The sequence below is a fragment of the Arachis hypogaea genome, chromosome 13, assembly GCF_003086295.3.
Source record: "Arachis hypogaea cultivar Tifrunner chromosome 13, arahy.Tifrunner.gnm2.J5K5, whole genome shotgun sequence".
Taxonomy (NCBI): Eukaryota; Viridiplantae; Streptophyta; class Magnoliopsida; order Fabales; family Fabaceae; genus Arachis; species Arachis hypogaea.
In genome coordinates this window covers 22,353,514-22,377,947 of record NC_092048.1, presented here as the reverse complement: position 1 = coordinate 22,377,947, position 24,434 = coordinate 22,353,514, and the positions used below count along the sequence as shown (strand labels likewise).

The 24,434-nt window shown below is 35.3% G+C and overlaps 1 long non-coding RNA gene across 1 annotated transcript; it reads left to right on the top strand.

The window, feature by feature from the left end:
* The first annotated feature begins 20,199 nt into the window (after positions 1–20,199).
* LOC112737664 (uncharacterized) lies at positions 20,200–22,049 on the top strand. The gene is made up of 2 exons (XR_003169047.3): positions 20,200–21,436; positions 21,581–22,049. It is a non-coding gene; the product is annotated as an uncharacterized lncRNA (long non-coding RNA).
* The last annotated feature ends 2,385 nt before the right edge of the window (positions 22,050–24,434 follow it).

Genomic DNA, 24,434 nt, shown 5'->3' with positions numbered 1-24,434 from the left:
AAATAGCGATATCTGAGTTCAGTTAGGGGATGTTAGTTGGTATTCTTTTGGTGGCATCCCAGTTTAGTAATTATACAGTTTAGTCTCTCCCTTTTGTTAGTATATAGAGAGAATAGGAGAGTCTAGTAGTGCTAGGCTAGTCCGGGCACCAACTAAGTGGCTTTTTGTATAGGTCAAGGCTTGGGGATGTCAGATATTTATATATGTATATAGTTATCTTATGAGATGTATATTGATAGGGTCTGAGAATGTTGTACTGATATATGATGATATGTGAACATTATGTTGATATTTATGCTTATGTTGTTAACTATTATGGTATGCTTGCGATGATAAAGCGATAATTTTCTTTTTAAAATTACCACGTAAGAACGGCGACGTCTTAAGCATGAATCAGGCTCATATAATAAATAATTAGTTAATAAGTAGGAAGGTAAGTTAGTGATGCTTAGCTTCTATTGTGATCATGACATACTAGGAATTAGGTCGTTACACCAAATCCTAGTGGCCAACGCTTTCCTTATTTCTCGTCTTCGTCATTGTCATTCTCTATTTACCTTCTTTGTTAGTGTTACCTGTTTTCCTCTTCCTTTGCTCTATCGCGTGGTTAAGCCTTTCCTTGTTCTGTTTTCATTTGCTCTTGCTTCTGTGACCTCCCTGTGTCAAGCTCACCTCGCCTTGCTTTGTGCCTCCAATTCCATCATCGAAGCCTTCTTCTCCTCCATAGTGATTTGGGGTTTTGGCACTGGTTCTCCACGACGTTCTTGACCTTGCGTGGGATAAGGGGAGGGAGAGGGAGTGTTTGTTTAATAATATTCCAAATTAAATCAACCTCCGAAAAAATTTAGTTGAACAATTTAATCCTCAACAAATTTTATTCACCAAATTAGCCTCTAACTTTTGATTTTAATAGATATATCAATCCTCAGGTCAAAGTTTGGTAAAAGGTTAAACAAATAATTTTCTGTTGTTATTTAATAAAAGACATAACAATCTCTAAGAATTTTAAAAATTCTCATATTAGTCCCTTCATATAGACGAACAATCTGATGTGGAAATTGATTTGTCTAACAAAATAAAAGTTTGGAGACTGATTGTATATTAAAATTTATTAAGGACTAAAATGTCGGACTAAAATTTTTAGGGATTCATTTGGGATATTACTCTTTTTTTTGTCTGGAGAGTATTTATTTAGTGTTCTATGGTTTTCTTTTTTATTGGGTATTGGGTTGGGTTAAAAAAATACTGTGATAGACCAAGTTTGCCAGTCCACCTGCTTGCTATTAGCAAGGCAGGCTTGTAATCCCATATTGTTTAATTAGACGGGGTGGGAGAGGCTAGCTTGATTGTGCTCGTCGTTAGTAGGAAAGTTGGTGTGTTATGAATTACAAGAAAAGAAAAAAAAATAAAAAAATAGAAAAAGGATAATACATATTGATTCGTCCTCACATATATTCTTCTCATGCTAAAATAAAATAATATAAAATAGGTTAAAATATTCTGTTAGTTTTTATAGCTTTATCAAATTTATAATTAGGTATTTATATTTCAAAAGTTTTCAATTGGATTCCTACACCAATTGTAATTTTATAATTGGATCCTTATTAATAGTAAATGTTACTGATATGACCAGTATACGTCAGTTACGAGTTATAACTCGGCTCGAAGACCATAAAGATTGACCAAAGTGTAACCGACATCTGATGATAGCCAGTATCTGACCAAAATATCATAACGCCAGATATACAATTAATCTCCATTCCGAACACCATTACTCAGAATGATAACGGTTATCTTCGTCTCCCGAATATAAAAGAGTGACAAGAAGAACATTGGAGGTACGATATTCTCTTAAGCAATCTTTGTTATTTACTCACTCTCTTACTTGAGCGTCGGAGTACCTTATGCAGGTACCCACCCCCTTTGTTTTTCCATCGCCGACGTATTCCTCATCCCAGTAGAAGAAGTTCGCCAACATTCATAGAAGGATGAGCTATACCTCGGTAAAGACAAGCAAGAACAATTGGCACCCACCGTGAGGCTGAAGACGTAAAACTTTTTGTTCTTTCTCATCGGCCTCAATACTTCGGCATCCATCCATGCCCGATTTACCTCCGCCAACACCTTCTGAACTTCTTCGGATGGTCACTGAGTTACAACAAGTGAACCAGCGCATGGCGGAGGAGAATCAAAGGATGGCAAACCAGAACGCCGAGTTAACTAATGCTCGGATTAAAAATAGCAATGACCGCAATGAGCAAACAGAGGAAGCAGAACACAAATCCGACCCATCACACATCTTCAAAATTTCTCAGAACGAAGAAGCTCAGCCCCTCCGGAACGAAGAAGCTCAACCAGAAAACAAAGACACTGAACCCAACAACTCTGTAGGACCATTCACAACTGATATCATGAATTTCCAAATGCCTAGGCAATTCACTCCGCCAACAACCTTAACCCCTTATGATGGGTTAGGAGACCCGAAGAAACACATCAAAAAGTTCCAATCTATAATGATAGTAAACGGTGCCTTTGATCCTATTTTTAGGCCGTTGTTTTCCTACTTTCTTAAACGGTCCTGCACTTGATTGCTTTTGTTCTTTGCCTGCAGATTCTATCTCATTCTTTCAGGAGCTGGCCAAGCAATTTGAAGATCATTTCGCAGCATCTTCAATAAACCTTCATGACTCCGACAATTTAAACACCATTAAACAAGGGCAACATGAAAGTCTGAAGGACTATATCACCTATTTTACAAAGGTGGTCATGAGTATACCAGATCTTCACCCAGAAGTGCATCTACACGCCATCAAAAGTGGACTTCGACCAGGCATGTTTTGAGAAGCAATCGCTATTTCTAAGCCAAAGACCCTGGCTGAGTTCCGTGAAAAGGCTAAAGGTTAGATGGACATCGAGGAACTTCGCTAGGCTCAGAAAACAGACAAACCGCAGTATAGCAAGGATGACGATAAAGCTTGGGACAGCAAGAGGACTTTCAAACCAATACCTCACTATGATTCATATACTCAATTTAACACAATAAGGGATGACATCATCAAGGAGATTCTTAACTCTAAGCTCATCAAGCCCCCTCGAAAAAGCCGGCAACTATCCCGAAGCGAAGAACCTGGACAAATCCAAATACTGCACCTTTCACCAAAAGCACGGACATACAAATGATGAATGTGTCATTGCAAAAGATTTGCTTGAGCAATCAGCTCGGCAAGGGCATCTCGAAAAGTATATTGGAGGCCACATTCAAAAGCGAAATATACAAAACTTTGACTCATCTCCTGCAGGTCAAACTTCTCGAGACAAAGACAAAGCTCATACTACTCAACCTAATCAACCTCGTGGAGTGATCAACTGCATATCCGGAGGCTACGCTGGAGGAGGACAAATAAGTTCCGCTCGAAAGCGCACTTACCGGGCGATGCTAGCAGTAGAGAATACAACCAGTAATCATCAACCAACACTAAGCATACCAGAATTGACTTTCCAACCATCCGACTTTAACTCTAGTGACCTTAATTTAGAAGACCCAGTCGTCATTTCCCTTCAATTGGGAGACCTAATAGTTCGAAAGGTATTATTAGACTCCGGAAGCAGTGCTGATGTCTTGTTCCATTCTACATTTAGGAAGATAAAGCTCAGCAATAATGTACTCCAACCGTCCGTTGGGGACCTAGTCGGCTTCTCAGGCGAACGAGTTCCTGTTTTGGGTTCAATGTGGTTACAGACCACACTTGGTGAGCACCCCCTATCTAAAACACATGATATCCAGTATATTGTGGTAGACTGCTTTAGTTTATATAACCTCATACTTGGCAGACCTTTTTTAAATAAATTTGGTGCAATTGTATCTACAGTTTATCTTTGTGTAAAGTTTCATGTGTAGGATAACATTGTTGCCACAGTTCACAATGACCACCGTGAAGCTCGGCAATGTTACAACACAATTCTAAAACTTCCAAGACGGAACACAGAGGCACAAGTCAATGCCGTTCACAAGTCATTCAAGCAACCTCTGTTGGCCGAGATGGATCCTCGTGCTGAGTTTCAGGACCGACCTACACCGAACGAGGAAGTAACAAAAGTAAATTTAACTAACGATCAAACAAAATTCACTTTTGTAGGATCAACCATTCATGGAGCCGAAAAGGAGAAGCTCATCCACCTCCTCCAGTAAAATGCGGACCTTTTTGCCTGGACACCAGGAGACATGCCAGGGATTGACCCATCCGTAGTTTGTCATAAGCTGGCCATAAACCCAGCAGCCCGACCTATCTCCCAGAAAAAACGCAACCTCGGCATAGAGAAGCGGCAAGCATCCATGGAGGAAACTAAGAAACTCAATGATGCAAACTTGATCCGAGAAATCAGATTTACAACATGGTTAGCCAATGTTGTTATGGTAAAGAAACATAACGGTAAATGGTGCATGTGCATCGACTTTATTGATTTAAATAAAGCATGCCCTAAAGATGCATACCCTCTACCCTCTATTGATACTTTAGTTGATAACTCTTATGGTTTTGGCATTTTGAGTTTCATGGATGCATACTCTGGTTATAACTTGATCGTTATATATCCATCATACCAAAAAAAAATAGCCTTCATAACAGAATATGGTAATTATTGTTATAACGTTATGCCTTTTGGCCTCAAGAATGCAAGGGCTACATACCAAAGACTAATGGACAAGGTTTTTGACAAACAAATAGGTCAGAACATTGAAGTGTATATTGACGATATGGTTGCAAAAACAAAGATAGTCAAATCTCATGTGGACAACCTCGAAGAAATTTTTGGACAAATCCAAACATATAACATGCAGTTGAATCCTGAAAAATGTGCTTTTGGTGTCCCAAGGAGGTAAATTCCTCGGATTTATACTGACCAGCTGAGGCAGAGGCAAATTCAGAAAAATGCCAAGTTGTACTTGGCATGCACAGCCCAAAGACGGTTAAGGAGGTTCAGCGACTGACAGGGAGACTAGCCGTTTTGTCCAGATTTTTACCCTGCTTAGCCTCAAAATCTTTTTATTTTTTCCAATCTTTAAGAAAAAGAAACAAATTTCAATGGGATGAGAACTATGAGGCCGCATTTTCAAATTTAAAAGAAATCCTTTCAAAACCACCCATTTTATAAAAACCAAAAGTTGGAGAACAACTTTATCTATACATATCTATCACTGACTGGGCAGTTAGTTGCGTCCTTATTGCAGAAAGAGACATAGTCCAACAACCTATTTAATTCACAAGCAAATCATTACAAGACGCCGAGCTTCATTATCTGAAGATAGAAAAACTTGTGGTCGCCTTGGTCTTCTCAGCAAGGCACCTCAGACCTTACTTTCAAAGTCACATTATCAATGTTCGTACGGACCAACCGCTCAGACAAGTACTCACTAAGCCAGAATTAGCTGGAAGGTTAATCAAATGATCAGTTGAATTATCTGAATTTGATATCAAGTACCAACCCTGAGGGTCCATCAAATCACGACACCTGGCAGACTTCATTGCCGAATTTACTATGCCAAGCCCCGATGATACAAGCATGGACTGGACTTTATATGTCGATGGAGCTTCCAATCCTTAGGGGTCAGGAGCAGGAATACTCCTAGAAGACCTAAACGGAATAGTCCTGGAACACTCTCTCCTATTTTCATTTAAAGCAAGCAACAATCAAGCCAAGTATGAAGCACTCATTGCCGGCCTAAGGTTAGCCATTGATTTGAATATTTCTGCCATAAAGGTTTAGTGTGACTCTTTCATAGTTGTTCAACAAGTAAATCAATGTTTTGAAACAAAAGATCCTCTTTAATTGAAATATCTAGATATTGTTAGACAACTTACAAACCACTTTTCAAAATTCGAAATTCACCACATCCCTAGAGATCAAAATCACCATGCAGACATCTTGTCAAAATTAGCTACTACACAATCACACACTACTATCCTTTTACAATCCATTCTACCGAAGCCAAGCATCAATACAACAAAAATTTGTCATATTACTGATGAGGATAATTGGCAACGGCCTTATATAGATTACCTAAAATATGAAAACATCCCACCTGAAGTCATAAATAAGAAAAAGTTCAAAAGATAGGCCTCCTTCTTTACATTATTAAATGATAACCTGTAGAGGTGAGGATATACTTGACCTCTTTTAAAATGTCTAAACAGATCGAAATCCGACCTTGCCTTGGCTGAAGTCTATGAGGGTATATGCAAAACACGCACAGGCGCACGGAGCCTAGCAAACAAAATACTCCGCTCCGGGTTCTGCTGGCCGAAACTATGGCAGGATTGTCGGCACAAGGTGACAACTTGCACCAATTGCTAGAAACATGCTCCGATAATACACCTACCAGCCAAAAATTTACATCTTTCAGAGGTAAGTTGGCCATTCTATTAGTGGGCGATTGATATCCTCATACCTTTCCCAACCGCCCTAGGACAGGTAAAATTTTTAGTTGTGGCAATTGATTATTTCTCTAAATGGATTGAAGTCCAATCATTAGCAAAAATAACACCAACACAAATGATTTCTTTTGTCTGGAGAAGTATAATATGCATATTTAGTATACCTCATTATATTATTACTGACAATGGTTGCCAGTTTACTGACCATAATATCAAGGCTTTCTTGCAGAATCTGAAAATACAACAACACTTCTCGTTAGTAGAACACCCGCAAACAAACGGGATAGCTAAGGCAGCCAATAAGGTCGTCCTACAAGCCCTGAGGAAGAAGCTGGACAACGCTAAAGGCCTCTGGGCCGAACTCATTCCAGAGATACTATGAGGTTACAACATAACTATGCACCCATCAACCAGAGATTTTTTCTACTCCGAGATTTTTCCCATAAGGGTTTTGCTCGAAGAGGTTTTAACAAGGCTAGCCTACCTGTACCTTTTCACAAAGGTACTGTAACAAATAAATAATATTTACTTTTTCTGACTTCATTACTTATACCGACTTCTTCCTTATATAACGTCCACCCTCATTAATATTGGTCACCACCGACCTTATATTAAAACACTTATGCACCGATCAAACTTAAGACTACCAAAAGTTGACGAAACACTTATCCAATCAAGATGAGTATTCAAATCCAAGTCGCATTGTATCCGCATGGACATACAAACAACTAAACAAAAGTTTGATGAACTAATTCAGTTCAAAAACGCTCAAACCCTTATTAACAATGGGACCAATCATGAAATTAGGAACATTCATAGCCTAATTCATTCCAAACAATTACAATCAACAAAACATTCAGACTAAACACAATGAATGTTCAAAACAAAATACCAGCTCACATAACAAATAACTTTAGAGAGGCATCACATGCTCTCATAAGAAAATAGTTCAAGAGTTACCAAATTCAAAATATTAAGCCAAGAAAAATTGGCAGCAGAGTCAAACTCTCAAAAAGATAAATACGCTCTTCAATATGAAATTAGTCTGCCAGGTTATCATCCCCTTCTTCGGCGGCTTCCTCGTCATCCTCCAACAGCCTGTCTTGGACCACTTTGCTCAGGTCCATCGCCGTGAAATCACCATCAGGAGCCAAAAATTTAGCTTGTGTCACAGCAAGCTCAAAACCCTTGGCAAACACATCCAGGATATTTGTTTCTCGATTACTCTCCATAGGCTTCATCTTCACAGTAACCTTGATCACCTGGTTGTTCAAATTAGAGAGGTCACTCTCCTTCTTATTCAGTAAGTCCACATCTTTTTCATGATTATTTTTCTCTAACTTCAACTCCTCCTCCACATCAGCCAACTTCCTCTTTAAATCCGACACCACTACCTCTTTTAAGTCCAACTATTCCTTCAAACTTACACTTTCATCATTCTTTAACAACATTTTTCTATGCCTTTTCTCCTGACTCCGACCTATACTCGCCAAACGGAAACCCAGCACCTATATTCACACAAAACAATGAAGCAATGACAAAACTGCACCAACAAAATCTTCAAAAAAAATTTATTATTCTATACATACAGATCTTACCTGAAGGAATTGGTCCACCCCAGCATCGCCGACCTCATCAACAAAAGAAACATCTGACGCCGATTGCACAACCTCATCAGCTACAACATTGAAAGGAAACTTTCTATCCCACACCGACGACCCATCCCCTTCATCGGCAAAAACATGCAATCTTTCTTGCTTATTAGCAAAGCTCGACAACTCTTCAAGAGGAATTCCTTTATCTTTTTCTTCATCCTCCAAATCGACAACATCAGACTTCCTTTTCTTGAAAACAATATTTTTCTTTTTAGGAGGAGGTTGATTAACTTCGCCACCTCCATCCATCTTCTCCGGGTTCGACGATGACCCTTCAAAATTCTTTGCCTTAAACCGAGCTCTGAGGCTTGACGGCGACACTCCCAGATATTTAATAGCTACAACAACCAAAAACAAAATGCACCATTATTAAAACCAAATGTCAAACAAACCTGTCAAAAGTACAACTCAACATACTCTCACCAAAATAGTCTAACACAGACGACCTATCATCTTCCTAGGGAAGAAAATCAAAACCAAAAATCAATTCACCCTTATCAACTATCTCAATAAGAAAACCTATTATACATTTGTTCCGAGGTGTAATAAGCTCGGGACCAAGTATATGCTGTGGTTGGCAGCACCAATACATCGGAAATTTTTCCTAAGTGTTCATCTAAGTAAAACGGAAAATTCTCATCCACTACTTTCACCTTCAGAAAATATTTTTTGAAATCTTTAAAAGAAGATTTATACAATTTGAAAACAGAAAAGCCTGGAGTACTATTCAGATTCACCTAGAGCCCCTTCCAAACTCCCTTAGCTTGAAACAAAGAGAAAAACAGTTCCAGGTTCGGTTCAATCTCAAGAAATTCCATTAAAACCTCAAAACATCTCAGGAAAGCCCAGCTATTGGGATGAACCTGAGAGGGGCACAGTTCATTTGTTTTGAAACATCACACTCAAAATTAGTGAAGGGCAACTTCACACAAAGTTCTTCGAGAACGCAACTATACATGAAAAAACTCTCAAAATCTTTTCTCCTGTGAAACACCCGATCAGCACGAGTGCATGGTAGCAATTCCACCTGAAGTCCAAACCTAACTACGTTTGCAACATTTATCTCACACACACTCTCCCTATCAGTAAACAACGAAGCCCGTATCTTAACGTCCCCATCCACCCAATCATAAGACTCATCATCATCAACCTTTGTCAAACCTTTCCCCTTCTTCTCACTCATTCTTCACAAGAACAGAAAACAAAAAAAGAAAAAAAAAAAACAAAGTACACTTGTACTAATCTCTTTTGCTCATTCTCCTTGATCTTCCAAAAATGGTACCAATAAAAGTAAAATACAAGTAATAAAGCTTATGGGACCAAACAAATTCTCACCACTCATTTAATAAACCTTTTAGTTCCAAAATAAATCACCACCATTGCATCAAAACACCGCCACAGTAATAAACATACGTTAGAAATTGCACTTAGTTTTAAAGACAAGACCCTTTTCATTTTTCTTTTTTCTTTTCTTTTCAAAACGTAAAAATCATTTCCACTACCCTAGGTGCTTTTAATGAACCAAGTTGATCAGGGGACTCTGTACACCAAATTATAACTCGATAAAAATAAAAATACTAAAAGCTCAACTTGTTTCATTAAAACCAGGTCAAGTTTAGGGGCTGTGATATGACCAATATACGTCAATTACAAGTTATAACTCGGCTCGAAGACCATAAAAATCGACCAAAACGTAACCGACATCTGACCATAATCGATATCCGACCAAAATATCATAATGTCAGACATGCAATTAATCTCCATTCCGAACACCGTTACTTAGAATGATAACGATTATCTTCGTCTTCCGAATATAAAATAGTGACAGGAAGAACAGTGGAGATACGATATTGTCTTAAGCAATTTTTGTTATTTACTTACTCACTTACTCGAACGTCAGAGTACCTTTTGTAGGTACCCCATCCCTTTGTTTTTCCATCACCAATGTATTTACTGAAGGACGAGCTATACCTCGATAAAGACAAGCAAGAACAGTTACAAAAATATTTTACAAGTGTAGTTTTACTTTTATACCCACACCCTTCACGTTAGATAGGGTTCACGTGAGGGATTGAAACTCCTTCTCCTTAACTTTTTTCATCTTTGTATCTCTCCTGAAATACTATTAACTTGTATGGGTCCAAGCCACTTTTCTTCAGGAAGCTCAAGTCTGAGGAGCATCAACATTAGAAGACACCTATATTTCCGTGGTAAGGCAGTTGTCGTGCTTTCCTTTGCAGCAGTGACAAGTGCTGATACTGTTAGGACCTAAGACAAAGTGCGAAGTAGAGAAGAATGGATGGTGGGGTGCATTGTCAAAATGAGAAGCAGGGAAAGGAGGGAAGGGTTTTTGGTCTTTCTAAATATGAGATGAGATTAAACATTAGGGATTCAATCCATAACTATGGGTTTTGGTTACTTTGGAAAGGAGTATTCTATTAACATAAATATTTTTGAAATGAAAAAAAATCTAATTATAAAATTGAAGTTAGTGTCGGGCTCAATTAAAAAATTTTAAAATATAAAATTATAATTATAAATATAATAAAATTATAAAAAATAACTTAATAATTTAACATATGAAATAAAATGAAAACAAATGATGTTCCTCCACCCATCCACTAAATCTTCCGTGAAACAAATCCAAGCATCCATTTTCTGGTAGCACCCAAAATATGCTGGGTAGGTACACTAAAGATTGCATGTATCCGGGAAAAGATAATTTAAAGTGAAAATAATTATAAAGCGATAAAGTAAAAGTATGTTTTGTTTATATTTGTATTTGTATTTGTATTTTTTATTTTTAGTATTTTTTATTTTTAAAATGTTGTAAAAAAATAAAAAAAACAGTAAAAACAAATTATTTTTTATTTTTTTATAAAATTTTAAAAATAAAAATATTAAAAATATAAATAAAAAAATACAAAACAAAACACAACATAAAAAATTAATTATCATTGAATTTGTAACTTTTATTTTATATCAATCTCATAATTTTACTTTATCAACTTTTTGATTTTAGAAGGTCATGATCCAAAGAATTGAGTCATAAAGTTCTTCAAAATTAAATGAATTTGCTCCTTGTATGTCCTGTGTAAATGCATTTTAGGTTACGGTGTTTGTTGACGTCATGACTTAAGCTCAACCAATAAGAACAAATTTAACTAAAATGAGATGATCGTTTGACGAAAAACATTGATTCCGGACTTATTCAGCAGTAGCAGCAGCCGCATACTTTGAATCAAACACGTTTCATTGGAAATACGCAGCATGCATATGTATTATCAATTACTATGGACCCTGAAATAAGTCGTGCATGTTTTGTGTAAGCGGTGGTATGGCTCATAATTGATTGAGGGACCAAAATCGATTACGTACACTTTAGATGATATTTCATTTTTCAATCAGTTTTGTTAAGTAGAGTAAACAATAAATTCTAAAATTAATTCATTAAAATAAAAAAATATTTTATCGGTTTATTTCTTAAATTACTTTTTAAATTCTAACATTAAGATAATCATAAATTGAACATCTAACTATTGTTAATTATGTATGAGTAAATCAAAAAAAATTATTCAATTAAAAATAATTAACATAATTATCTACATACCTATTAAATTAAACATCTAATATTATTCACATTATTTAATATTCTCATTGTCTTCTTATATTTTTTTTAAATTGGTCAAAATTTTATAATTGGTTATAGGCTGAAAATTAATTATACCACCAGTTTAATAATCCGTATTATCCGTTTGGGATTATTTTCTAATTAATATATTTTCATATATTTTAGAATAAAAATTTGATTCTGTTACGTGAATAAGAATTTATTTAGATGAACTTTTTTAAAAAGATTTTTTTTTAAAATTTTATTTATAAAAGATTTTTTAGATATGTAAAAATAATTTGAACTTTGAATATTTTATATAAAAATATTTTTTTATTTATCAATTATATGAGAATAAAATAACATAAAAATATTATTATTTATTTATTATGTTAAAACATCTTTTTTTAAGTAAAAAAATTTTTTAAATATTTTTTTATCCTAAATATTATAGGTTAAAATAAAAATTATTTCCGATATTTTTTTATTAATATCATCATCAACATTACAAAACTTGTGCTCATAAATTCTCCACCAAATTCTAACTCTTTTAAGACCCACTCTCTCAAATCTTGATGCTCTTCTACCCACTCACTGTCTGCCTCCGAGATAGAGTTGGCAGCAGTATCCGAACTCGCAGATACTCGCTCTACCCCTACCCGGTCGGAGCAGATAGTTTTAATCAGGGCGGGTTGGGTTGGGTTTAGGAGTTTTTTTGTGCTGCCACTTCCCAGAGTCTCAGCCTCTAACTCCAGTACCTCACTCTTTCTTCTTCTTCTTCTTACTCAATCTTCTAACCTCATTCTTCATCTTCTACCTCGAGCCCTGACCTCACCCTCTTGGCCATTGTCTCACGCTTACTGGCCAGTCTCATTTCCTCCCAGCCACAAGCAATTTGCTGGTGTCACCTCCTCTTGCTGTTTTGCCGCAGTTCGTCATTGCTCTAAGCTACAGCTTGGCGGGCTTTACCGGTGTCACCTTCTCCTTGCTCCTTTGTCAGTTCGTCCTCGCCCATCTTCTCCAGTCCTCCTCCATCTAATGCGAATCGTTAGTGTGACCAGGAGCTCCAAGCTCCTCCTCCTCTACAGTCTGCTCCACGCCTTCATTGCTCTTCAGTGAGCTTATTTATTTTAATTCTTTTATTTTTGATAAATTAATTATCTAATTTTTCTTTATATTTTATTGTTCTCCCAAATCACCCTTATTTGTTCTGGTTTGCTATTTCTTTTGTTTTAATTGATGTTTCTTTTTTAATTTGTGTTGAATTCCTGACGGAAGAAAAATTTGAATACCTGTGGTCCTTGGAACTTTTAATCAGTAATGCAGGGTTTATGTAGAGATAAAATCATGGCCTAAATTACCCTAATCCATTTCAATATGTTTGGAGATTTTTTCCTTCAATTATGAATGCTATGTTGGTTAGTGGTTGTCATGTGAGACAGGGTTAAGTGATTTTAGTGAATCATGCTTGTTAAGAAGTAAAGTATTCCATTTTTGTAATTGTTATGCCATAAGCATAATTTGGAGTTTTTTCATGAATAATTTGCAGTTTTCTAGTTGTGCCTGAATCAACGTATTGTAAAGTGCTTTAGAAAAAAAAATTAGTTTGATTATGAACAAAAGAGTGTACTAGATTTTGAAGGGTTATTCAAATATGTTTGATACTTTTAGAATCATCACAATCTTTATCATATCGAATTATATAAAACCATGAATGATATAAATGTGAAGTCTTTCCTATGATTGTCATTTACAAAAGAAAATTCCATAATATGAAGTCAGAAATATACTAATTTAAACAAGATAATTGTATATTTGTGGGTTGATCTGCATATTTTAATTTAATTTTTTTTATTGATATGCTTATGTTACATATTTTATACTGATCTGCATATTTTGTTAATTTTTTGCATATTTATTGTTATTTGGAGTTGGATTTTTAACATCTATAATATTATGATTTTTTTTTTGTGACAATGTAGATGTTTTAAGAATTTTTGGAGAGAGTTGGAAAGTGACCACGACTGATGAATTAAGAACTCAAATTTATCTTATTCGATTTATTTATGATTTGATGATTTGGTGTAATGTTGTAAGTTGTAACTTGTTAGTTATTATGTTAAATTTGCTAGAAATTCAGTTTTATTATTAGTATACTGTAACTTCTTTTTCTGAATTAAAGGTTATAGGGACCAAGTAGTGGCAAGGCGGGTACCCATAGAGGCGGGTTAGGGTGCAATGTCTTGCTACCCGCAGGTAGTAGCGGGGCGGGATTTATAAAGATTAAGGTAGGGTGCAATGTCTTGCAATGTCTTGCATCACAAACCACTAATGCATCATGTACACCTCAGCCAGCGCATAACTCTTCAATGCACACACCAAATGCCCCAATTGAAGTAAGAAGATCTTCAAGAATAAAGAGGAAGCAGTTGTTCACCCTTGTTGGAGAGTGGCCATTCAGAGTGAATTGGAAGCTTTAAAGAAAAATCAAACTTGGTGTATCAGAAAACTCCCTGCTGGTAAGAAAGTTATAGGTTGCAAGTGGGTGTTTCAGGTCAAACTTCACACCCCGACGGTTCTATTGAATGCTACAAGGCCACGCCACAAGAAAAATACTAAGTACCGTCAGATTTAGCATCGCACATTAGCGTCAGATTTACCGACGGACTTATGGACGGTTTTAATGCGGAATTTGTTTAGTCAACTCGTTACCGGCGAATTCTAGTTTCTGACGGTAAATTCGCCAGTAATACTTAGAGGGAAAACGGGGGAAATAAGGGAAAAATTTAGCGTGGAATTTACTATTGAAACAATCCGTTGGTAAACTCATTTTAGTGAAATGCTACATTTTGGTGACCAGCAACGAGTTACTGCCAGATTTATCTGCAGGTAAATCCGAGGTAACGAGCCTTAAAATTCAAAGCGCGAACCCTCTCTCCCTCATTTCGAAACTTTCTCTCTCTAACCTCTCTTCTGGCTTTCTCTCTCTAACCGCCGCCTCTCCCCGCCGTCCATCCTCATCCCCGCCGCCTGCCCCTCTGTCAGCCCGTTCCTCCTCTCCCCTCTTTCAGCCTCGACTCCCTCTTTCTCTCTATTCATCTGCCACTGCCGCCGTCTTCGTCTAGCACCAACGCAACTCCCACTTTCTCTTTGTTCTTCTTCCTCTGTTCTCCCCTTAGGTTCCATGATCCTTCTTTTTCCTTGTCTAAGTTAATTTAGGATTTAGGATTTGATTATCATATACTAATTTAGGGTTTAGCGTTAAGTTAATTTAGAATTTAGGATTTGGTTATGATATGCTAATTTAGGATTTAGGATGAAGTTAATTTAGGATTTAGGAATTAGTTATATGTTAATTTAGGATTTAGGATTTGATTATTATATACTAATTTAGGGTTAAAGTTGATTTAGAATTTAGAATTTGATTATCATATGCTAATTTAGGATTTAGTATGAAGTTAATTTAGGAATTATGAATTAGTTGTATGTTGATTTAGAATTTAGGAAGAAGTGCAAGATGCTTGAATTTTGAAGTAGGAAATATACCAAGAAAATGTTACAAGCCTTAAGTTCATATAATATACTTACCTATATTATGCAATGTTTAATAGTAGCAACTCTAAAGCTTGTAAATTTACCTATATATAAAAACAAGTTATTATAATCTGCTAGAAATGTTGTGAATTTAATTATGTTCTGACTGATAATGCTGTGGATTGAGGTTGGTTGGATTTGTGAGAACCGAAAAGGTGGATATATGTCAAATTTTAGGGGAGGTTATGTCAATTTCTTTTTGAAATAATCTAAATGTTGAATGATTTAAACTCTTTAATTGAATTAAATAAATTATTGTGCTAAACATTGTAATATTGTAAGTACATATTACATATATAGCATGAATTCAAGTATGAAAACAAGTTAATATATTCTGCTAGAAATGTTGTGAATTTAAGTGTGGTTTGACTGATGTTGTGGATTGAAGTTGGTTGGATTTGTGGGAACCGTAAAGGTGGATATGTATCAAATTTTAGGGGGGTTATGTCAAATTTTTTTTTAAATAATCTAAATGTTGAATGATTTGTGTAGTACATATGTTAATTAATTAGTGTTAATAATATATTCTCTTTGCAGACATGACGACAGGTAGTAGAGGTAGATCAAGTGGGTCTCGTAGTTGTGATAGAGGGAGGGCTTCCACAGTTCCACCGAATTCCAAGGGACTGTTCAGTCATCTCCCTCTATCCCGATTATTCCGTCGACCCCTGTGATGTCATAGGCAGGTCCAACAGACCAGCAATTCATCATGGTTCTAAATCCAAACTACATGCATACCTCTGCTACGCTTCCCTGTGGATCCAGCGATAGATACCGCAGTGGGCGATTCCTCCAATGCCCCCCAGCAGGATGCCCCTCACCACCGCCTGTCATCTGGCTGAGGATTTGACCCGATGGCATGCAGGTATGAGTACATACAATTTTTTTAATCTTAACTTTTTTAATCTTAAGTTTATATGTTTATATGTGTTTGTTAATGTTAGGTTTTTTCTCTGATAGGTTTGCACCAAACAATAATGTTTGCACATAAAAGATCTCTGATGTCATTAAGTTAATGTACAATGACCCGTGGCTGAGGTACACGATGATCCTGGCTGAGACCATAGAGCGGTGGTTTCAGAAGTGGGCGGTAAAAACCCAAAAATGTTGAATTAATTAACTGTATTTGAACTATACTTTATCCTGGCTAACTAATGTTGTTGAATCATTTTGTGCAGTTAAAATTTATATGGGATGTGGAACATAATCTTATTATCAAGAAGATCTATGACCACCGGATAGCTAAACCGATTCAGCAGATGATGAGCGACGTTCGTCAGGGGCGCAACCACCTAACGAGATGGATCCATACATCCATTAAGAAGGAACTGGAGGCCCATTTTAGAAATGATGAGGGATTCAAGCATCGCCGTCTGATGAATGTCACTAACACGGCTTCGCCCAGGTTATCGAAGTATACGGGTGGATCGGCGACCTTCATGAAAACGAAGAGCAGACTCGTAAGTAGTTTGGTAATGTTTAATTTTTTTAGTAGTTACTTGAATTAGTTGTTTAATTTGTTGATTTATTTTATTGGTTGATATGATTTATAGTTTAAGTCATTGGATCGTGAGGCGACATTAGCAGAGACCTTCAATCATACTTATACTTTAAAGGCCAACAAGGAGAGATTTGCTGACGAGCAGTCTACGGCCCATTATGTGAGTTTAAATTAATCCTAAGTTTCAAATTTATTTGGTATAAAGTTAATTAATTGTTATCCTAATCACAACATGTGTGACACAAGAGGGATTACATGCAGAGGTTAGAGGTCCCGACCCAGCAGTCTCAGTTGCCTAGTGGGAACAACGAAGCCGACTCTAAGACCTCAGTGGTAGATCCTGATAGGGTTTGGTGCGAGACCGCCTCTAAACTCCACAAGAATCACCGCTTCAGGTTGGGCCAGTGGCCTTCGCTCCTCTGTGTTGGCAGCTTTCTCTGCCTCTGCCACCAGCCTTACCGATCCTAGGAAGTTATCGACTTGAGGGAGGAGGTGCAGAAGATGACAGGAGCTTCACCAACAAGCAGAGCAGTCTGAGTAGAGGTACAGCGACCTTCTTGCACGTGTGGGAGGAGTCGTTGCCATCAGCTCAGACCTGACGGAGAAGCTGTAGTAGCTAGATCGTTTGCGAGAGCAGATGAAGGTGTACAACCAGCAGATGCTCCTTGAAGGCAACGACGCTGCTGGTTCCAGTGGCAATGCCGCTGGTGGGGCACTGATGTTAGCACCTACTCTGCCGCCTCAATAGGGGGACCCCGACGACGACGACTACCGGGATCTGTAGGGTTTAGGAATTTATGTTTTTATTTGTCTACTTCATTGTATTATACTTCTGTGACATTTTATTATATTGAGACCATTTATTTTTAATACAATAATTTGCTCATTTCTGATAATTTAAGATTTATGCTAAATATTTTGTTAACTAGAGTTTTAATTTGACTATTAATGACTTAACTGTGCTAAAAAATATAAAAAAAATAAACTACCGACGGATTTTATCGGTGGATAAATCTGACGATAACTTAGCACATAACACGTGAAATGGCCCAAAGTTGCCGTCGGATTAATCCGACAGTAATCATCATTCATCAACTCAGTCTCGACGAATCCATTGAAAAAACTGACATAAAATCCGCCGGTAAACAATTTTCGATGCCGTTTATACCATCAACTCCAGAACGACGGTAAATCCGACGGTGAATCCGACAATACTCAGCATTTTTCTTGTAGTGATAAGCTTGTGGTAAAAGGGTTTATCCAAATAGAAGGAGTGGATTTTATAAACACGTTTAGTTCAGTGGTTTGCATGACGACCTTGAGAATTGTATTGGCCTTGGCTGTGGCCAAACAGTGGCATATCAAGCAATTGGATATTAACACCGCTTTCCTTCATGGTGATTTGAATGAGGAAGTATACATGAAGCTTCTTCCTGGGCTCAATTATCCGAATGTAGGATTAGATTCAGTTTGCAAACTTCAGAAATCTCTTTATGGCTTAAAACAAATGAGCCATCAACGAAACTTAAAGTTGACTGAAACTCTCACCATTGCCAGTTTCTCCAAAGCTGAATCAGATCACTCTTTGTATACGAAAATCACTCCTCAGGGCGTTACCATCATTATGGTTTATGTTGATGACTTGCTTTTAACTGGTAATGACTTGAACGAAGTTGAGAGCATTAAGAAGTTAATTGATCTGCGGTTTAAAATCAAAGATTTGTGTAACTTAAAGTACTTCTTAGGAATGGAAGTGGCAGATCCTCTGAGGGAATTCACCTATGTCAGAGGAAATTTGCCCTTGACATCCTCAAAGTATTTGGGTACTTATATTGCAAACCCATTTGCATGCATATGGATTACACTTGTGCTTCCAAACGGTCCAGAGAAAGTGGCACTGCTCTGGTTGATCGCACTCCTTACAGGCAGCTCGTTGGAAGACTATTATACCTAACCAATACACGGCCAGACATTACTTTTGCTATAGGGCGGCTTAGTCAGTTCATTGATTGCCCAACTGATGAGCACATGCAGGCAAGTTTTTGTGTGTTAAAATACTTAAAAGGATGCCCTTTCGTTGATGTTTTCTTTTCAGCAGACAATGATCTCAAGCTCACTGGTTTTTCCGATGCCGATTGGGCAACATGTGCAGATACTTGAAAGTCTATCACTGGCCATTGCTTATATCTTGGATGTTCCTTGATTAGTTAGAAGAGGAAACAAAGGACCGTTGCTAGATCCTTACCGTCACTAGAGAAGCCGGCCACTTGCCAAGCTCAACAGCTATCTTTCATCATGTGTGACCTTGGACTACCCCTAACCGAGCCTGATACTCTCTTTTGTGACAACAAATCTGCCATTCATATTGACACTAATCCTATTTTTCACTAACAGACAAAGCATATCGAGGTGGATTGCCACACTACTCGAAATCAGCACCTTTCTAGCCTCACTCACTTGATGCCTGTCTCCCCATCCAATCAGCTCACAGATTTTCTGACAAAAGCTTTAGCACCAGACCCTTTTGCAGTTAATCTTTTCAAACTAGGACTTCTAAACATCCACAACCCTAGTTGTGAGAGAGTGTAAATTAAGTCATAGAATTTCTCGTAGTTTAGGTTCCTAATTATGTGTTAGTTGGCATTATAGTTTGTTATCCCTAGTGGCTCGACAAAATTAGTTAGTCACTTACTATTATTTTGTATATATATATATATACACATTAGCTATTAGGGTATTAATCAATTTTATAGAGAATTCATTCATGAACTTTCCAATGTTGGTTCCCTTCTTTCTACTCTCTTTTCTTTCTCTTGTTCTTGAACCATCTCTTTTCTCTCATCCTCTCATCCTTCTTCTCTTTACCCGTTCTTTATTCTCTGTTCTCAAACTCATTTGACAGAGTTTGATGAGAGTGAAGCCTCTCTTTCACCAATTTCTACAACACCCAAATCAATCCCATTTTAAAATTAATGTATGTATTTTGTAATCCTATCATATAATTATTGAAATTGCTATTTCTCCTTTTAGTTGTTAAATTGTCGACTTTTAATTCTGTTTCACCTGATTTCATTTGACCCTCGACTACAGGTGTTGATCAAGTTTGTATCAAAATCTCAATTCGAGAAGCAGATACGACTCCTCTAATAAAGTGTGCTCGGCCTAAGACTTATCGACTTAGTATCGAAGTTGGTTCTTTATTGCGAATTTTCGCATGCAATATCCAAGCAAATTTGTAAAAAAAATTCTCTTAATATAACTTGAAAGAAAAATAATAAAATAAACTTAATAAAATTTAAAAAATTATTTTAAATAACAAAAAACTGAACAAAAGAAAGGGAAAATAAAGGAAGGAAACAAAACTTTAAAATGCATATAAATGAATAAGCGCAAACAATAAATAAATGAAATAATGTTGAAAAATTGAAGTCTCTCTGACCTACTTTAATTTCTCCCTTTATAAACGACGAATTCTGATCGTGCTGAGTGATACTTTCTACCACGATCCAGTTTTTTCTTGTCTTCCATGTTAAATCTTCCACGTTTTTCTCTTTTACCTTGGCCACCAAGTAGTCATTCCCAAGTTCTTCCTTCAAAAAAAGTTCTTGTTTTTCACATGTCTCTTTTATTTCGACATATATAGTCTTTTCAACTTGAGTTCCATCTTATTGTCGACTAAGTCAATTGTCAAATTATATACGATGGTTGGTACTTGGTAGTTGGTACCACTACAATTATCAAACTTGGTGCTAACAAATTCTTTTTAGTGTTAGCCACAAAAATTGCTTTGGAAATATTTAGTCGCCAATAAAATATCTTGATTTTGTTAATGGCAAAGTACCTTAAAAATGTTTTAAAATATTTTGTAATGTGATAAAAGTATTCAAACGTAGCAAAATTTGTTTTTGGTATCATATAATGTTGAAAATGACAATATACTCACTTTACAAAAGTCACGCGAGTATTGTTATGTATTGCCTCAATGGTATCTGTTTCCAGAGACGATTTTTTTTACCTTTAAATACTATTATCAAATTTTTAAATATTTTTATTAACAGAAATAAAATATATTTTTGTCATTGATTAAATAATTATGACTAATAAATGATTGTATATATAAAATAAAATTTAAATTTTTAATATTTAATTAAATAGACAATAAACGGATCAGTTAACCAACTCAAATCCTTCAACTAAGTTGTTTTTATGTCAACTCTTTTTTCTAAAAGAGGGGAAGGAATGGTTGCGCCGTAATTTAGTAATCATCAATTAGTTATTACTACTAAGTAATTGTTACCGCTTTGTCCAGAAAGGCACAATGCAAATCACTGAAATCAGAGAGGAACGAATGACTTGCGACGTGTCCATTGCCTCGTTCTCTTTTTTCCCCACCATATACATAAGCAGTCAAACCCAACCCACAACAACACACACGCTTCACCAAAATTCATCTCTCTCTTTTTTTTTTCTCTCCTAATTTTCTTGCGAAAATCTATCTTAATTTTCTAGGCAGCCAAACACGCTTCTTCCCGAAGAACTCGCCCTCCCCAAGATGATGAAGAAATCCAGTCTCTTTGCAGCCTCCGTTGTCGCTGCGTCGGCCACCGCGGTTTCTGTTTCGTCCTCCACGCACGTCTCCATTCAGGTACTTCCTTTCGCTCTGTTCTGTTTCAAGTTCTGCTTCAAAACAACGGGGATCTAGCACATCTTACCGAAAAGTTTGAATCTTTAAGATTTTTTTATGTTACTGGGGTTGGAATTCTGATGCCGGTGCTTCCATTCTTGTCAGGATGGTGGGTCTCAGAGGGGACATGGAGGCTCTTCTTCTTCTCCAGAGGGTTCCGCTTCGACAGAGAAATTTGCTCCAAGATTCGACGGGTTGCGGTTCATTGAGACCCTAGTCACTGCTCACAGATGAAACCTTTGTTTTCTAGGGAACAAGGATTTTAAAGCTTCTTGCTCAATTATTGTACTACTATTTTCCTTTTGTTTACACCTTTTTGGCCCTGTTAATCGTTTTTATTTTGCGCGCTATATAGGAAAAAAGGATTTAACCATGGAAAATTTTTAACTTTTTTCTTTTCATTTTGTCGTAGGGTTAAAGATTGAGCGAGAGTGAGAAATTGTAATGTTGCGAGATTGTTTTGTTTCATGTTCTTTTTATTTGTACCCTTTTGTGTTACCTGAACTTATGATGTGCTTCTTGTGATTCTTCTGCATGAATTTTCCAACAAATAATAAAAAAAAAGTTTCTACCCTTTTGTGGCTTTTTAATTGTTCTTATTTGTGAATTTTTTTAAGGGAGAAAAAACTTTTTCGCGTGATATTCAATATTTTTTAATTTTATTGTTTGGTTGGTCCTTGTTTTGTTTTGGAGAAAGCATCAACGTGTAACATGTTGGAGCCTGTCACATGCACAGCTCATCAAAGAGGAGGATTGTACATGTTAGACGAGTTGATGACAGTGTCCACATGTTTGCATAAGAACAACTCATATGGAAAATTGGATCCTTATTTTGCTTGTGAAATTAGGGATTTGTAACATTGAAAAAAATGAGAGATGGATGATGAGGAAGAGGGTTAGGTGACTTGAAGAATAGCTGAAAAAGTTATATTTTGCAGTCTGTTAATGTGTTCTAAAAATATATATCGTTAGATTATTAATTGAAATTTTTATATAAGAAAGGATAAAATACTTGGATAAATTAAATGCAGCCAAAATATTACTTGTATCACCTAAATCAAAAGTGAGAGTAATTCGAATTACAAATTCTAGTAGTAATAATCGAATTAAGCTGAGCAGATTTATGCAAATTTGATGTATTTCATAGTAAATCGAATTAGGGTACGCAGATTAAGTAAAATATTTTTTTGCAAAAATAATTGAGTACGTGCTCACAGTGAAAATTATTTTCTATAATATTTTAAAAAAAAATAATATTTAAAGAATAATTAAATACGTACTCACAGTGAAATAATATTAAATATTATATTATTATGATTTTGTTTTAATTATTTAAATATTAAATGTTATAATTTAATATTTTTATTCTACTTAAATTATTATCATTAAGTTATGGACAAAAATAAATATTTAAATATAAAATTATTTATTATTATTATTAAATACTATAGAGGTGACTGGATTGTGATGTTTATTTCTACTTAAATGTAAATATAAGATAAGAGTTAAAGATTAATTTAGATTTTATTATCTCAAATTTAGTTTGAATTATTTGATCATATACTCAATTATCAAATATTCGTTAAGTTATAAAAATATTAATGAGTACAATAAAAATATTAATGAAAATTATAACAAATATTAATAAATAAATATTTTATTGTTCATATTAATATTTTTTATAATATAAAACTGTTCAGATAAAGTGTAAATTATAAAATGAAAGAATAAGGGTAAACATAATTAAAAAAAATACAAATATTATTGAGAACAGGTGCAAAGAAGTTCGTCTTTCTTTCTCACATGAACTTCACAAGTTCGCAATCTAATAGACAAAGATCATGAAACTTCTGGAAAAATTGAATACCCATATATAATATCTCTTTTTTTGCTTAAGAAAATAGCATAGTCTCCCCATACTCAATTAAGAGGTTGCGAATTTGAGTCTCCTATCTTTGGTAAAAATAAAATAAAATAAAATAAAATAAAATAAAATAAAATAAAATCTTTTATTTTATTTAAAAAAACTGTGTTGACAATAGACTCAAGAAACGAATAAAGTGAAAAAATAAATTGGGGGTAGTAATCTTTTATTAATTTATTCTTTATTTTTTTTAGTTCATACCTGATACTTGGTGTTAATTTGTGAAAATTTTTAAATGAAATTCTATTTTTTATGCAGATTAGATATGTAGATGTAGAGCATATATTCGTGATTCGATCCATAAAGAGTACGGATCGGATCCTATCCGATCAATCTTCGGATCAGATTGTATCTGCAATTTTCGAATCAGATACAGATGATCTACGGATACAATTCGATTGATGAATAACGTTACTCTTTTAATTCAGTTAGTACGTGTATTCAAACTAAACAAAAAGAATTTAATAAAAATATATTTGGTTGATCTATTTTCAAAAAATGTACTTTTTAATATTTTAGAATATAAAATTATATTTTTATTAAATGTACGATTTTAGTTATATATTTTTTTATTAAGTTAACAATATATTTTTATACAATATTAAACATGAAATAAATTACTATCTTAAAATAATTAATTGCATTTATATGGATCTACCATTAAAAAATAAGACTAAAAAAACTAAAAGTTAATCTATTATTCACTATAACAATCCTAAATTTTCGAACTAAATTTATCATACTTTTATCGATTTTTTTACTGCTTCTAGCACTGTTTACTGTACTTAATTTTTTAGTTGAACTTGGAGACCCCATCTTATTTTTATACCTATATTAAAAATATATTATTTTTTATTAAAATAATTAATTAATAAAATTTTATTCAAAAAACTAACCATATTAAAAATTTTATATTTATCTTTCAAAAAAGATATTTATATAAATAAATAAAAGATCTGACAAGAACACCTGGTGACAAAGAGCGAAAGAATTGGCATGTTAAAAATATTAATGGTAGAAGAGGGAAGAAATAAA